This window comes from Ranitomeya variabilis, chromosome 1 (genome assembly GCF_051348905.1).
Source record: "Ranitomeya variabilis isolate aRanVar5 chromosome 1, aRanVar5.hap1, whole genome shotgun sequence".
In the NCBI taxonomy this organism is placed as follows: Eukaryota; Metazoa; Chordata; class Amphibia; order Anura; family Dendrobatidae; genus Ranitomeya; species Ranitomeya variabilis.
Window position 1 is genome coordinate 468,078,928 of NC_135232.1, and position 13,754 is coordinate 468,092,681.

Here is a 13,754-nt window from a genome sequence, read left to right on the forward strand (position 1 = left end):
CAGACATGGGGGTATGCAGCTCCTGACAGGCTGAAGGGAGAAATAAATCAAGAAGCTCCCAGGAAGCAAGATAGGTTCTCAGGGACACGGGAAGTGCAGGAGCCACCTGTGGGGCCCGCATCCACATTGGAGGGACCAAGTCGCAGTAAGGGTACCGGCCCCAACTTAGTGAGAAACTACAAGTCTAGCTAAGAAACCGGAGGCTGTGGCTTTTGCAAGAAGCACAGCCACATCCACCCATACTTCTCTGAAAAGACAGCCTTAGAGAATCCAGGGGACTGAGAGAATGTCGCCCGACCAGGTTCGTGGCTTCTGGCTTGGGACACTGTGGGTAAGGCGCTAGGCAGGAGAAGAGGAAAGCCAGCATAGAGAGATAGCTAGAGCAAGGCTTATGAAAGGAGTTCTGGAAGGGTGCATCCCTATCTACCTGAGAGTTTGCTGGACCACGGACCCAGGGGAAATAGCAAACCCGGCTGGGAGCCATATTGAACTGTAAGTAAATGTCTGGAAGCTGCACCTTGCAGTGTCCTTTGCATTATTCCAATCGCACCTCCCCGGCACAGCCACCACTGCCATCTTATATCTCTACACTACATCTGCCCTGGAGTTAGCTATACCTGTGGAGAGGTGCACCAACTCTGCTGCATCAACATCTGCCCCAGAGCACCTGAACTGCAATGTCGGCCACCATCTCATTGCCGAACACCACGGGTGGCGTCACAAAGATTTCATCTTTTACTCAAACTTTATTCCCATTTTTCATTTACCACCAAAGCAACGCTTTATTATTGGATGCCCGGGGCCATGAACCGGGTCACTGCTGCCGTGACCTTCCCCTTTAAGAACTACAGTGTCAGACCTGGTACCAATTACCCCATGGCCCCATGGGGCACTCCACAACCTTATAGTTTTTCAGTATGTTTTTTGTGGGCACCTGTTCACACTGGCCCTTTTTTGCTCTATTTGTGTTGGAACTTGTATAGTGTTAAAGGAGTCACAGCTCCAATCTAATCATCATCCAATCATGATATAGTTGAGAAATCATATGGCATCAAATTGGATTAAAGTAGATTAAATTTCAGTTTTGAAAGGGTAGCTCTCATCTTCTATCTTCAGGAGCACACTGCTCCCCCTGGTTGCCAGGACAGTGGGCTACTGATGACTCATAGTACAGGATGATGGCAAGGTTGATCTGCTGGCCAGAGCTGCATGTTTTTCAATGCTGTTAGTTGAGGTAGCATTGGAAGAGATCTGGCCAGCTTCAGAGCAACATTTCCACGTTGTATAGCAAAAAGCTTGTAAGCATGCACTCCTTGCCTCTTACAGACTGCAGAGGTGGTTGGTAGCCCAGGCAACAAGCAATGCACAATAGAATTAAACATCCCTTTGTTCTTGAGAACAGAAAAAAATGTAATAAGAGGTGCAATCCATGTTGTTTGGTTTTATAAGCATTTTTATCAATCATAATTGATGAGAAATAACAATTGTAGGCACATTTCAGAAAGGCTCTGTTTACATTTGCATCATGGTTACCATGTGAAGCCTCTACGCATTAATAGATCATTCACACAATGGTTTTTACCAAGGTACTATGGATCTTACTGACGTGAGAGCCATCAGCTTTTTCCTTGAAGTTTGGAGTCCATCATTTTGCACTGTTTTTCTATGCCCATATGACAGAATCTGTGACAGAGTGGAAAGGTGCAACACACATGCAAATATTGATATATATATATATATATATATATATATATATATATATATATATATATATATATATATATATATATATATATATATATATATAGTTAATTAGAGACATTAAGTTTGATCATTTAAGGTTGTAGTCATCCTATCCATGGATTATTATTGTTTGGTCGGACATTGTGGCATGGCTTACCTGGATTGGTGGAGTGGATCAATAAGACCAAGATTAAAGTAAGTAAAACAGTGGTTTGTTGTGTTTCAAGGGATGGCGGTATAGCAGTGAGACACAAGGATTTCCAGATGCCTTCAAGGGAGCACTTGAGGTTGGATGGAGTTCATCTTATTACATCCCAGTCGGCATAACTGTATGGCATCCCATCGCCCACCATGCTGATATACTGACTTACTCACCACTCCGGGCCATGCATTGAGTTCTGCTCTCTGCCTGCTGTATGCTATAAGCTACGTGTGTCCTCTGCTTGCTGTGTGCATTCTTCTGGACCGTATGCTTAGAGCAGCTGCACCTGTCTTCCTGATTCTTAAAGAGACAGTGCGCATTCCTCATGTGTCCCCAGCCTATTGCCAAGAGACGCCTGGTACTTAAGGCATCTCCACCAATGGGAAGATGCCTGAGTGACATTCTCTCTCAGCCTGTGTTCAACTACTAAGTTGCCAGGTCCTGCCCTGTTTCCGCTCTTGTGTCTTTCACCCTGGGGGCTGTATATGCAGGTCTGCACCTGTCTCGTTTCCACCACTATGTGAGCTGTATACCCTGGTCTGTACCTGAATCTTAACTGTCTTGTTTCCTCCACACTGGGGGCTGCATTCCCAGGCATGAATCCTGTATCTTACCTGTCTCATTAATGTCGCCCTGGGGGCTGTATCCCCAGGCCTGAATCCTGTATGCTGAACTTGTTCCTGTGTCTGTTCTTATCTGAACTAAGTCACATCCCTGAAGCTGTTTGTATCCCAATCTGGATCTTTCCCTATCCTGCTGTTTCTTTTTTCCTTTTTCCTACTCTTTATACTCGCCTTATTTGAACCAGCACCTATCTTAATTCTGTTGTCTTGGTGTTCACTTTCTCCTACATTGTAAGTACTTGGGTGAATCTAGTCCTGTCTGCTTCTGCTCTGCACCTGTGGCTCTGCTTCTGCTCTGCACCTGCAGTTCTGCTCCTGCTCTGAGCCTGCAGCTCTGCTCCTGCTCTGCATCTGCAGCTCTGCTCCTGCTCCACATCTGAGGCTCTGCTCCTACTCTGCATCTGCTGCGAACCCCTGTTGTAATGTCTGTATACTCTTTTTCTTCATCTTTGCGCATGTTCCTGCATGGTCAGACGCAGCCACTACACAGTGAACAGCAGGGGCACATTTATAAGATTATCTCAACACGGGGACATTTTATTGAAATACATCCAATTGCGAAAGTTATTATTTTTCCAAGATCTATTGATTAAAATTAACTTTTGTTTGTGGGAAAATTCCTTTAAGCACACATGTATAATGTCAGCCTGCTGCACTTATTACTTCTGAAACAATTGTTAGGAGATACTATCCACGTTCACCCTTGAAAAAGATGCATAGTGTTGTATTGTGCAATGTGAACTGTGACATTCGTTTATAGTTTTGGTATTGTGCTTTGTATGACTGTAGGGAGAAGAGTGAATAATTGAAACTAACCCAGAGTGGGAGGGCTAAGGTGAAGGGACATAGACAGTTTCCTGTCAGGACTTCATATAGGGTCCAACGTGTGTGAAAAGCAGATCTAAGGTGTGGTCAGTCAGCAGAACCGCGTGACATCGGTGTCCCTAGCGTGAGAAGAGACTGTGACAGATGATAGTGAGATTCTCTCACTAACTGTACTGTATTGCTGAGCTGGGTTGTGGTAAAGTAGAGTGAATCAGTGGAGATAGAGAACAAGCAAGATAAAGATAATGGAATATAGACAGTGTGTAAAGATGCTCCATATGGTGAAGGAAACATTCATAAAGTTGTGTACCCGCTACTTGCTGTACATAATTCCACAAAGTTATTCTTCAGTAAAAAGTTTATTTTCAACTGCTGTAAACCCTCATTTCAGCCTTCAACAACTGGTCCTGTCCAACCAAAGTCATTAGTAACATGAGACCTGCAACGAGATTGCTCCCCTGTGAAAAATATGGGGGAAATAATTTTATGCCAGTCGACTGTATCATAGCGGGTCTGAGATTATAGGCATCCTTCAAAACATGAAGCTGAGACATAACACCTGGCTTAGCAGGTGGCTCAGCTTCATAAGCTCCAAGTGGAAAAACTCCCCCCTGATTAAGGGGAGTTATGAAATTATCATACGTCCTAGCTATATACTGGTTACATTTTTGAGGTCTCGTGAACGGGATGAATGCCCACCGGGGTCTCAACTTGTTTTAGCACCAGGGGTGGGGTGACACATAGAATGGCTAGTAGAAGTCAGGTAGTGAAGTCTTGCTTGGTCTCCAAGCATAATGGGGGCCCGGATGGATCCGATGGTACCAAAACAGCCGCCCTATGCCCATCCATTGAGAAGTTATGATCCATCATAGGTTTTGAACTTTCAGCTACCAGACCAAAAGTGAGAGAAACTAGAACCATACTGGGGCAGGAAAGGGACAGACCGACCGACCGAGGGGTTAATTATTCATGCGAGGCTGTGGCCCACTGTGGTCTTCTAATGGAGGACACTCCATCTATCGTGTTGGAAGAAACCAGAAACTGCATGAATCACACACCACCATGTGACTGTGCAGCACCAAGACCTAACATCCACCTGATAACTGACTATTGTATCATCTGCTTATACTTATTGTTCTACCACCTGTATTTGCATATTTGGCCACCGTATATGTATACGATATACCGTATAGTGTTTTTGTTTAGTATGCCCTTAAGGAGAATGAATATCTAATTAATTTTGGGCTATTCTTTTATCTGTGTAATGTCACATGCTACAGGGGCTCGTTTTTGGCCTGATATAATCACTATAACCCTGTTATCGGACTAAGCTTATATTTAACGAGGAAATGGTTGCAGTCCTATTGGGCTGACTAGGCTCTGTTTCACTGGTGCAAGTGAAAGGGGCCACTCATCCTGTCAGGGTTGTGAGTCAGTGTTGTGCCACGCTGGCAGTCATGGAGGCCACCCACTCTCACTATCTATTCCATCCTGTGCCAGTGTGGACAGGGGTTGTCTGTGAACAACCGTTCCAAGCTGACAGGAAGTATCCCGAGAGGGTGTGGAACATAACTTGGTGAAAGTGGGGAGACCGTACAGCGTAACATCCGACATATTAGTGATGTCAGGCGGGGCTGTAAGGTGCAGTTCTTCACAGCCCTCATAGCACTAGTTCACACACCCAGCCAGGAGCAACACCTTCATGTAACATTCCAGAACATAAGAGTTGAGTACCTCACCCATATCTGCCTCCTCACTTCACGTTACACAATGGTCACAAGCAGGAATATCATCTGCCTGTAAGCTGACATTCAGATGTGCGCCACAAACTTCCAATATTCAGAGTGAAAGCATTTGATTGTAATTAAAATAATTATGTGGCATTTTCTCTGGTGTGTGGTCAGAAAAGTGGAGTCTTGACATCAGGTGAAGAGTCACTGAACAAGACATTTTTATGATTTTTTTATGCTCCTTGAATAAGCTCCAAACTTTGTTAACATTGTGAAAAATTATGAGTAACACAAATCATACTGGCACCTATTACTCCCCGCGGGATACTTAACTTGACATTGTTGTGTGCCATTATTCCACAAGAAGTTAGATGCACTTGTAGCCAAAAATTAGGAAACAAAAAAATCAAAACAGTTAAAATCTAAAGGGAAAAGCCAAGCTTTGCATTTTATATAAAGCTTGAACAGGTAATGCCAAGGTTTGTCTTTATGATCTTTACACACATGCATATTTTGTTTTTATTTTTGGATTAGTATTTAAAGTCAAAATCATGGTTGGAGTTGAAGCAGGGAACAAGTACAAATAGCTTCACCTCTGTTTTAAATCCACTTTTAGACTAGATTTAAATATCCTATTTAACCCTTTTGGCTAGGAGTGCCGTAGATGACATCTTTACATTGTCAATCGTCAGTTTTCCAAAAGACTGCAATAATGCAGTATCCAATGTTAAAAAAAAGTAAAATAGTAAGAATGTTTTGAAAAATAGAACTATTAATTTTTTTTTGTCAACTAACAATATGTTAAATGAATGAACACAATAGAAATCTAAAGCAGATCAATGTTATATTTTTTGACTTCCTAAAAAAGCATAAATTCGAAGTGTCTTTTCACAAAGTCAGGGATTTTTTTAGGATTATATAAAAAAACAAGTGATAAAGATTGTCTTTTTTTATATGTATGTTCAAACAGTCATCAACTGAAACAGCTGTATCTGAGGTATGGAGACACATAGGGTCAGCGAGAACCCTAATCTGCTAGCCGGAACGGCAAGGACCAGGGATCATCCCACCGAATGCCAGCTCTTTTTTTCCGTTGGCAGAACACTACTCAGACAACACATGCTAAGGGGAAAACAGTGTGTTAATAATCTATTGAACCACCAACAAACAATAGCATATATAAAAGTCCCAGCAAAATACCCAAGATCATACAAAATTACAATCTCACCCTTCTGCTGACTCATCAGGATTAAAACCAGCTACGACTTCCAGAGCTTCTAGTGATGACTACCCCCACCTGTAGTATGCACAGAGAGGAGGTAACGACAAGCTTAGGAAGCTGACAGTCCATTGAGGTACAAGGCCAGGTGACTGGAGGGTCACAACCTGGCTTCTCCGAACATCTCCATGGAGCCAAGTGACCGGTGGGTCCCAATCCTGGCTTTCCCAATGGTATCCATGGATTCAGTGATACTCAATAGAGCAGATCTGTATTACTTTGGCTGGGGCCATGGCCCACTAAGCTGGCATCCTACAGAATGTCAAATCTGTGTCCCTCGTTATGGAGTTATGATGTCCTGGCTGCTGTCTAGTAGCTTGTTCCTGGCTGTGTTTTTTGTAAAGAGTCTCTGTTTTTTGGCTCTTTGGATCTCTTGGCTGATATGTTATAGAGACACATCCCACTTTTATAGCTCACAACTGTTGTCCTTCAAGCCAGCATTCATGTGTCAAGAGGAAGATGTAATGAGTTTAACTGGCATTGTTTATTTAATTAATTTGCATAGTTTCATTCCTCTATTTTGCAAGTCAACAAGTCACAGGATTTACACGATGGTTATTCAACATATTAAGCAAACAACCATTGTTCAATGACCCTGCATTACTGTCTTGCAAAGATAGCAGACAGTAGGTTGTATGAGTTAATATAAGAGGCAAACATTAGCTGTACAAAAGTATCAAAAATCAATGTTTAAGACTCTTATGACAACAGTGTATGGTTCTTGACCAACTGAGGAACAAACACAAAAATTCATACTCATGTTAACATATAGCTAACAGATAATTAGTCCTGGTTTACTAAAAATAGACATCTGGTTAATTAAGATAAAATGCTGTGTCTTCACAGGAGGCTTAAAACTGTGTGATGTTCAGCCAAACTATGATATGAAGGTGGGGTTGTGGAAGACAGTTTCATATCATGGGTCATACAATATGGCAAGACTGAGCACAGAAAAGACACAAAATAGCTATACTATATCATAGAAGTTTCACCCAGTCAAAGGATTCAAAGCAGAACGTTTTTTCAAGATGTACTGTTCAAACCTTTTTTGAAAATCTCCAAGAAATTGGTACAGTTGAAGACCATAGATGCAGTAGTAGCCAAAGAAACGTAGTGAAACAAATAAAAGTCAAATCATGCTTACTTCTCTTCTAATATCACAAGATGGCAGCAGTGGCATCAGCTGAGAACTGGCAGCAACTTGTGGGACAAAGCTACACCCATTTACTGTTAAGAGTCTGGCCAGAAAAAGTCTTAATGAAATAATTGTGGCCAAAAGCCATACCTTTAATATGGAAATAAGGCCAAGGTATTCATCAATACACAAAATAAATAAAAACCGAGCTGCAGAAAAATGGCAGCATGTGCTCTAGATTGATAAGTCAAACTATAATATATTTGGCTGTAAAATAAGGCTGTTTTTTCGCAAAAGGGCTGTGGAAAACAATACTAATGAGTGTCTGCTGGCAAAAGTGAAGCATGGTGGAGGTTCCTTGCAATTCAGCAAATGAAATTTGCTGGGAAATACAGACAGATACGTAAGATACTTATCTATCATGCAATACCATAAGTTAGGTGTCTAAATGGCTTTAAATTTATTCTGCGCAGAACAATAACTTCAAACACACAGTCAACGTCATGAAGAATTTTCTAAAGGATTCTTATCTTGCAACATTTTTTGAACTGGACAATGACGATGTTTGGTCGAAACGTTGTATGACTTTGATGGCAGAATAAAGAAGCTTTACTTTTTTCACCTGGACTGGATGATGCTTGCTTTTCTTTATTTGTGAGCACTTAACCAATTGGGTCAATGGATCTTTGAGCGTGCATCCGGATCATCCGATGTGCTGTCTGTTGCTGTATCCTACTGCTGACACAGACGCATATAAAAGCTAGACTGCAGTTTGCCAAAACTTTGCCACTGGGTACCTTAATTGTGTGCAAGGCATCATGAAATCTGATGATTCTGAAACGATTTTGAGTCACAATGTCAGCGCAACCATCAGAGAATTACTGCCCTTACTGCAGTATGTGGCCTGCAAATGATGAAGTAAGGGGGACTGTAAATTAAAGTGGGGGGAGGAGGACTGCAAATGATGAAGTGAGGGGAGGGTCAGGACTGAAAATTATGAAGTAGGGTGTGAGGGGGACTGCAAATGATGAACTGAGTGTGAAGATGGGGAGAGCAAATGAATTGAAGGTTGTTGGTGGGGAGAGCAAATGATGAACTGGGGGAGAGAAAATAATGATGAATTTTGAGGGTGGGGGAGTAAATGATGTATTGAATGTGGGGAACAGCAGTATATTATGAATAGAGGGTGGGAGAGAAAGACATTAAATGAATTGGGGCGGAAGGGGCATGTAACTATAATGAATTGGGGTTAGGGATAGAGCAGTAAGTATATACTGTTTTGGGCGTTTAGGATGCAGTAACTTGTATTGTGAACAATAGAAAAAATAAAGCCGCACAGCCACTTGTATATGAGCGAAGGATATTAAGTCCACTAGTGGTGTCTGTAAATGAGTACTCTTCTTAAGTGCTGGAGGTGCTCGCAGAAAACAAAGTCTATACTAACATGTGAGCTGAAGAAAAAAATGCGGCAGCACTCACCAGTATGGTGCGGTAACGGTCCTTTATTGGCAGACAAAACTTTAAAACGACATCTTCACGGCATCGGGGAATGTGCAAAGGAAGAGGTGAGCAGGGAACGACGACGGCAACCGTTTCGCGCTAATCCAGCACTTCTACGGGTCTAATGAGGTGGGAAGTGACACCAGTAGAAATAGGTTGGTCAGAATGACCCATCCCACTCCCACTAAACGCCCACCTACCACACTCATAGTGTAACACATGAACAACACTTAAAAAACCACAAACAACAATTTAAATATTAAAATCAAAGTCGAGAAAAGCTCTGGAAATGCAAATAAAGTACATGGCAATAACAATACAAAAGAAATAACATTGTCATTTCATGATCTCGCAATCACATGACATGCGAAAAAGAGAAACATTATAAATATCGTCTGATGGAGAGGCAGCGAACCAAGCGATTATTCCTAGAAGATCAAAATAATGATTAACAAACAAGAACGCTCGGGGTAGGCTACAAAATAGTTTTAGAAAAACAGACATATCCGTCCTATCATTGAAGCCAGAAGGTCCTGCGGCTCTAGTCCGCATAATCCACCGCGCTTCTTGTCTGAGAAGAAACCTATGTAAATCACCTCCTCTTGCGGATGGTGTTACCTTCTCTATCCCTGTGAACATAAGGACTTCTGACTCAATTATACGTTTTAGAGACCATCTTAGATCTATCCATACCGGAAAAGGGGTACCAAGATTGATCAAGCATATACGGGACGCGCATGACAGTAAGCCAGAAGTCCTTATGTTCGCAGGGATAGAGAAGGTAACACCATCCGCAAGAGGAGGTGATTTACATAGGTTTCTTCTCAGACAAGAAGCGCGGTGGATTATGCGGACTAGAGCCGCAGGACCTTCTGGCTTCAATGATAGGACGGATATGTCTGTTTTTCTATAACTATTTTGTAGCCTACCCCGAGCGTTCTTGTTTGTTAATCATTATTTTGATCTTCTAGGAATAATCGCTTGGTTCGCTGCCTCTCCATCAGACGATATTTATAGTGTTTCTCTTTTTCGCATGTCATGTGATTGCGAGATCATGAAATGACAATGTTATTTCTTTTGTATTGTTATTGCCATGTACTTTATTTGCATTTCCAGAGCTTTTCTCGACTTTGATTTTAATATTTAAATTGTTGTTTGTGGTTTTTTAAGTGTTGTTCATGTGTTACACTATGAGTGTGGTAGGTGGGCGTTTAGTGGGAGTGGGATGGGTCATTCTGACCAACCTATTTCTACTGGCGTCACTTCCCACCTCATTAGACCCGTAGAAGCGCTGGATTAGTGCGAAAAGGTTGCCGTCGTCGTTCCCTGCTCACCTCTTCCTTTGCACATTCCCCGATGCCGTGAAGATGTCGTTTTAAAGTTTTGTCTGCCAATAAAGGACCGTTACCGCACCATACTGGTGAATGCTGCCGCATTTTTTTCTTCAGCTCACATGTTGGTAGTAACTTGTATTGAATTGGGGGAAAGAGTACAGGTGCTAATTAATTTATACATTAGGTGGGGAAAGTGGCTATGTATAGTTAGTAGGGGCACAGTGGTGGATTATAACTTATATTTGGAATGGTGGATTGCATAATAACCAATTATATATTAATGGTGGGTGCACATCTGTATTCAGTTGTGTAGTGTAGAAGAAAATGAAAAAGTGGGGAACATACTCTGGAAGCGGTGCTCTAGGTAACTGTGTTATTTTATGCAGACACGAGTCCTGGCTGGAAGAAGTGATGGTGGACTGTGCTGGATGAAAAAGGAAAGCAAAGATGAAGTACTTCAGCTAGAGATGTCACTGGTAAGTCAGTATATTACCTGTTCATTGACACTATACACTGTATACTGTATACAGAGCTCCTGTGTATAATGTCACTGGTGATCACTATATTATCTGTACACTATACACCATATACAGAGCTTCTGTGTATGATTTTACTGGTGATCCCTGTATTACCAGTACACTGACACAATGTACAGAGCTCCTGTGTATAATGTCACTGATGATCCTGTATTGCCTGTACACTGACACTATATACAGAGCTCTTGGGTACTATGTCACCGGTGATCACTGTATTACCTGTACACTGATATTATATACAGAGCTCTTGCGAATAATGTCATTGGTGATCACTGAATTACCTGTACACTGACACTATATACAGATCTCCTGTGTATAATGTCACTGGTGAGCACTGTATTACCTGTACACTGACAGTAAATAAAGAACTCCTGTGTATAATGGCACTTAGTAATGTGCTTTTTTATTAATGATCAGTATTGTACTATTCTGTCACTATGTGGTGGCAATATATGACCTGATCATGGTGTGGTGGTATTGTTCCTTGTATGTAGTATTATTTGTCACTATGTGGTGGTAATATGTGGTCTGGACATGGTGTGACAGTACTTGTTACTTGTATGTGGCATTAATGGTCATTTAAAAAAAAATCCATGTGACTAATTCCCATGAAGAAAAATACATATAAATATACCTAAAAAAAAGTATTAGATATTTTAGGAAATATTTAATAGGGTAGAGTCGGGCCAGCCAAAAGAGTCTACCTTGTTGTGGTGGTGGCTGTTTTGGCCAGAACAAAAGCTGTTGGTTATATATGTGATATGGTATTTGATGGGAACTGTTAATATCTGATTAGTGAGGAAGTGGTGGAGAAGTTGAATTTTTTCCCAGAGTGGGCAGTGGGACTGTGGAAGGTTCGAAGGGTGGAGGCGGAGCTGGGGTGGAGCCTGGGCGGAGTCTCAAGGAGGCCCAAAAATTCCTAGTGGCAGCCCTGCACAATGTAGTGCCCAGTGTCAGAGAAATGGATTTGCATCCTAGTTCATGGGTCTTCCAGCAGGACAAAAGACACCATAAATACTTTTAGAAGCACCCAGAAATGGATGGAAACAAAGTGCTGGAGCATTCAGAAGTGGCCTGCAATGAGTTCAAATCTAAATCCCATTGAACACATGTGGAGAGATTTTAAAATTGACATATTTTAATGCACCTTGTTTTATTGAAGGAAGCTCTTGGCAGTGGAGGGGTCTTTTTGTGTGTATTCACAATTTTTATACATTTTTTTACATTTTTATACATTTTTATAACATTCACTGCCAAGGTCCTACAAATGGTTTCATGGCGTCATTTGTATTTATGTATCTCTATATATGCATACTTGTGTCTGCATATATATATGCATATACATTTTTAATATGAGTTTTTTCACATATTTTATATTTCATATTTATATTCATATTTATATCTATTAGTTTCATTTATAAATTAAATAAAGATTGTATTTTTATAGGGTGGAGGGATTATTAGCATTATATTATCTGTAGGTATATGTCAATATATGTATTAAAGTTGCAACTACTAGCTCCAGGTACGCCCATGGTTTAGTAGTTGAAAGCAGCAGCCGGGTTGATCACACTGGGCCAGGTCGAGCATGAGCTGACTGGCGTAGTGCACCATCCGCTGGTAAATCAGTGGGCTGCAGGAGCGTGGAGAGATATATAAGAACAGCGGCAGTGCAGGCGCCATACCTTGAGGAAGAGGGACGTTTCCCTCGAAACGCGTCGGGATGGCCCCTACACACGTCCATCACAAACGGACAGGTGACGTCACCATCTTACCACGCCCCCCGCTCACCTCGCTACGGTGACAGCGGCGCCATCGGCCGTGGCTACCGCTGAATTATGGCGGCGGGTTTCTACGAGGGATTGCTACCCTAGGGAGAGGACGCTCCCATTGCTAAACACTACTGGACTGTGGATGAAGATACCGTTATGCAAGTGGACATTTCTTGCACAGGACTACACTTCACTCTGTAAGTGCCTTTCAGCGCGGCAACCTTTTTTATATACTCTGCTTATCTGTTGACAGTTACACACATCACACTGGTTGGTTTGCCTGCTGCTGTTCTTTTAGGCACACGTGTTCAGCGCCATTGTGATCTATAGTTATACTATTTTGGAGATTTTAAAATTGTTGTTGGGAGAAGACACCCTTCAATATGAGAGACCTGGAGCAGTTGGCAAAAGAAGAGTGGTCTAAAATTCCAGTTGAGGGGTGTAAGCTGCTAGTTGAAGGAAGTGAATGAGTATGGAACCAAATATTAACTTGAGGTTGCCAACAATTTTGTTAGGCCCAATTTGGGGGTTTTGTGTGAAATTATGTCCAATTTGCCACTTTTTCTCTGTTTTTTTTTTCCAATACACACAAAGCAAATAAACACGTGCAATTGCAATAATTTTCTGGAAGAAATACTTAATTTTCTGGAACAATTTCAATGGTGCCAACACTTTTGGCAATGACTGTATATCCATATCTGTACACACTTCTAATGTTGGAGGAACACAAAAGACTGATAGTTCAATTAAAGTTGAATGTATCTACTTTGTGCAGCATGAATGCTTTTAATGGAATTGGAATATGAGAATGGCGGCCAAGTCTTTTTGGCAGAAACATCAGTGTCAAACATATTCCACTTCCAGGAAAACTTTTGAGAATTCCATAAACCTTTGACCACAGCTTTCATCAAACATGCCTAGTGTAAGAAAGTGCATAAAGAAGCAGAAATAAAAGTAATCGTCTCAAACATTAAGTGTACAGATTTATACCCGTTGGACCTAAACTTTAAGTTTCCTGCCAGAAAACTAGCAAATTTAAATTAAACTCCATTTATATCTAATCCAGGCAAGTATT

At 41.5% G+C, this 13,754-nt stretch overlaps 1 protein-coding gene across 2 annotated transcripts in view; it reads right to left on the reverse strand.

Moving 5' to 3' along the window:
* The window catches only part of PLPPR1 (phospholipid phosphatase related 1), a 287,389-nt gene that overhangs the window by 99,643 nt on the left and 173,992 nt on the right, over positions 1-13,754 (reverse strand). The gene's annotated exons all lie outside the window — the stretch shown is intronic.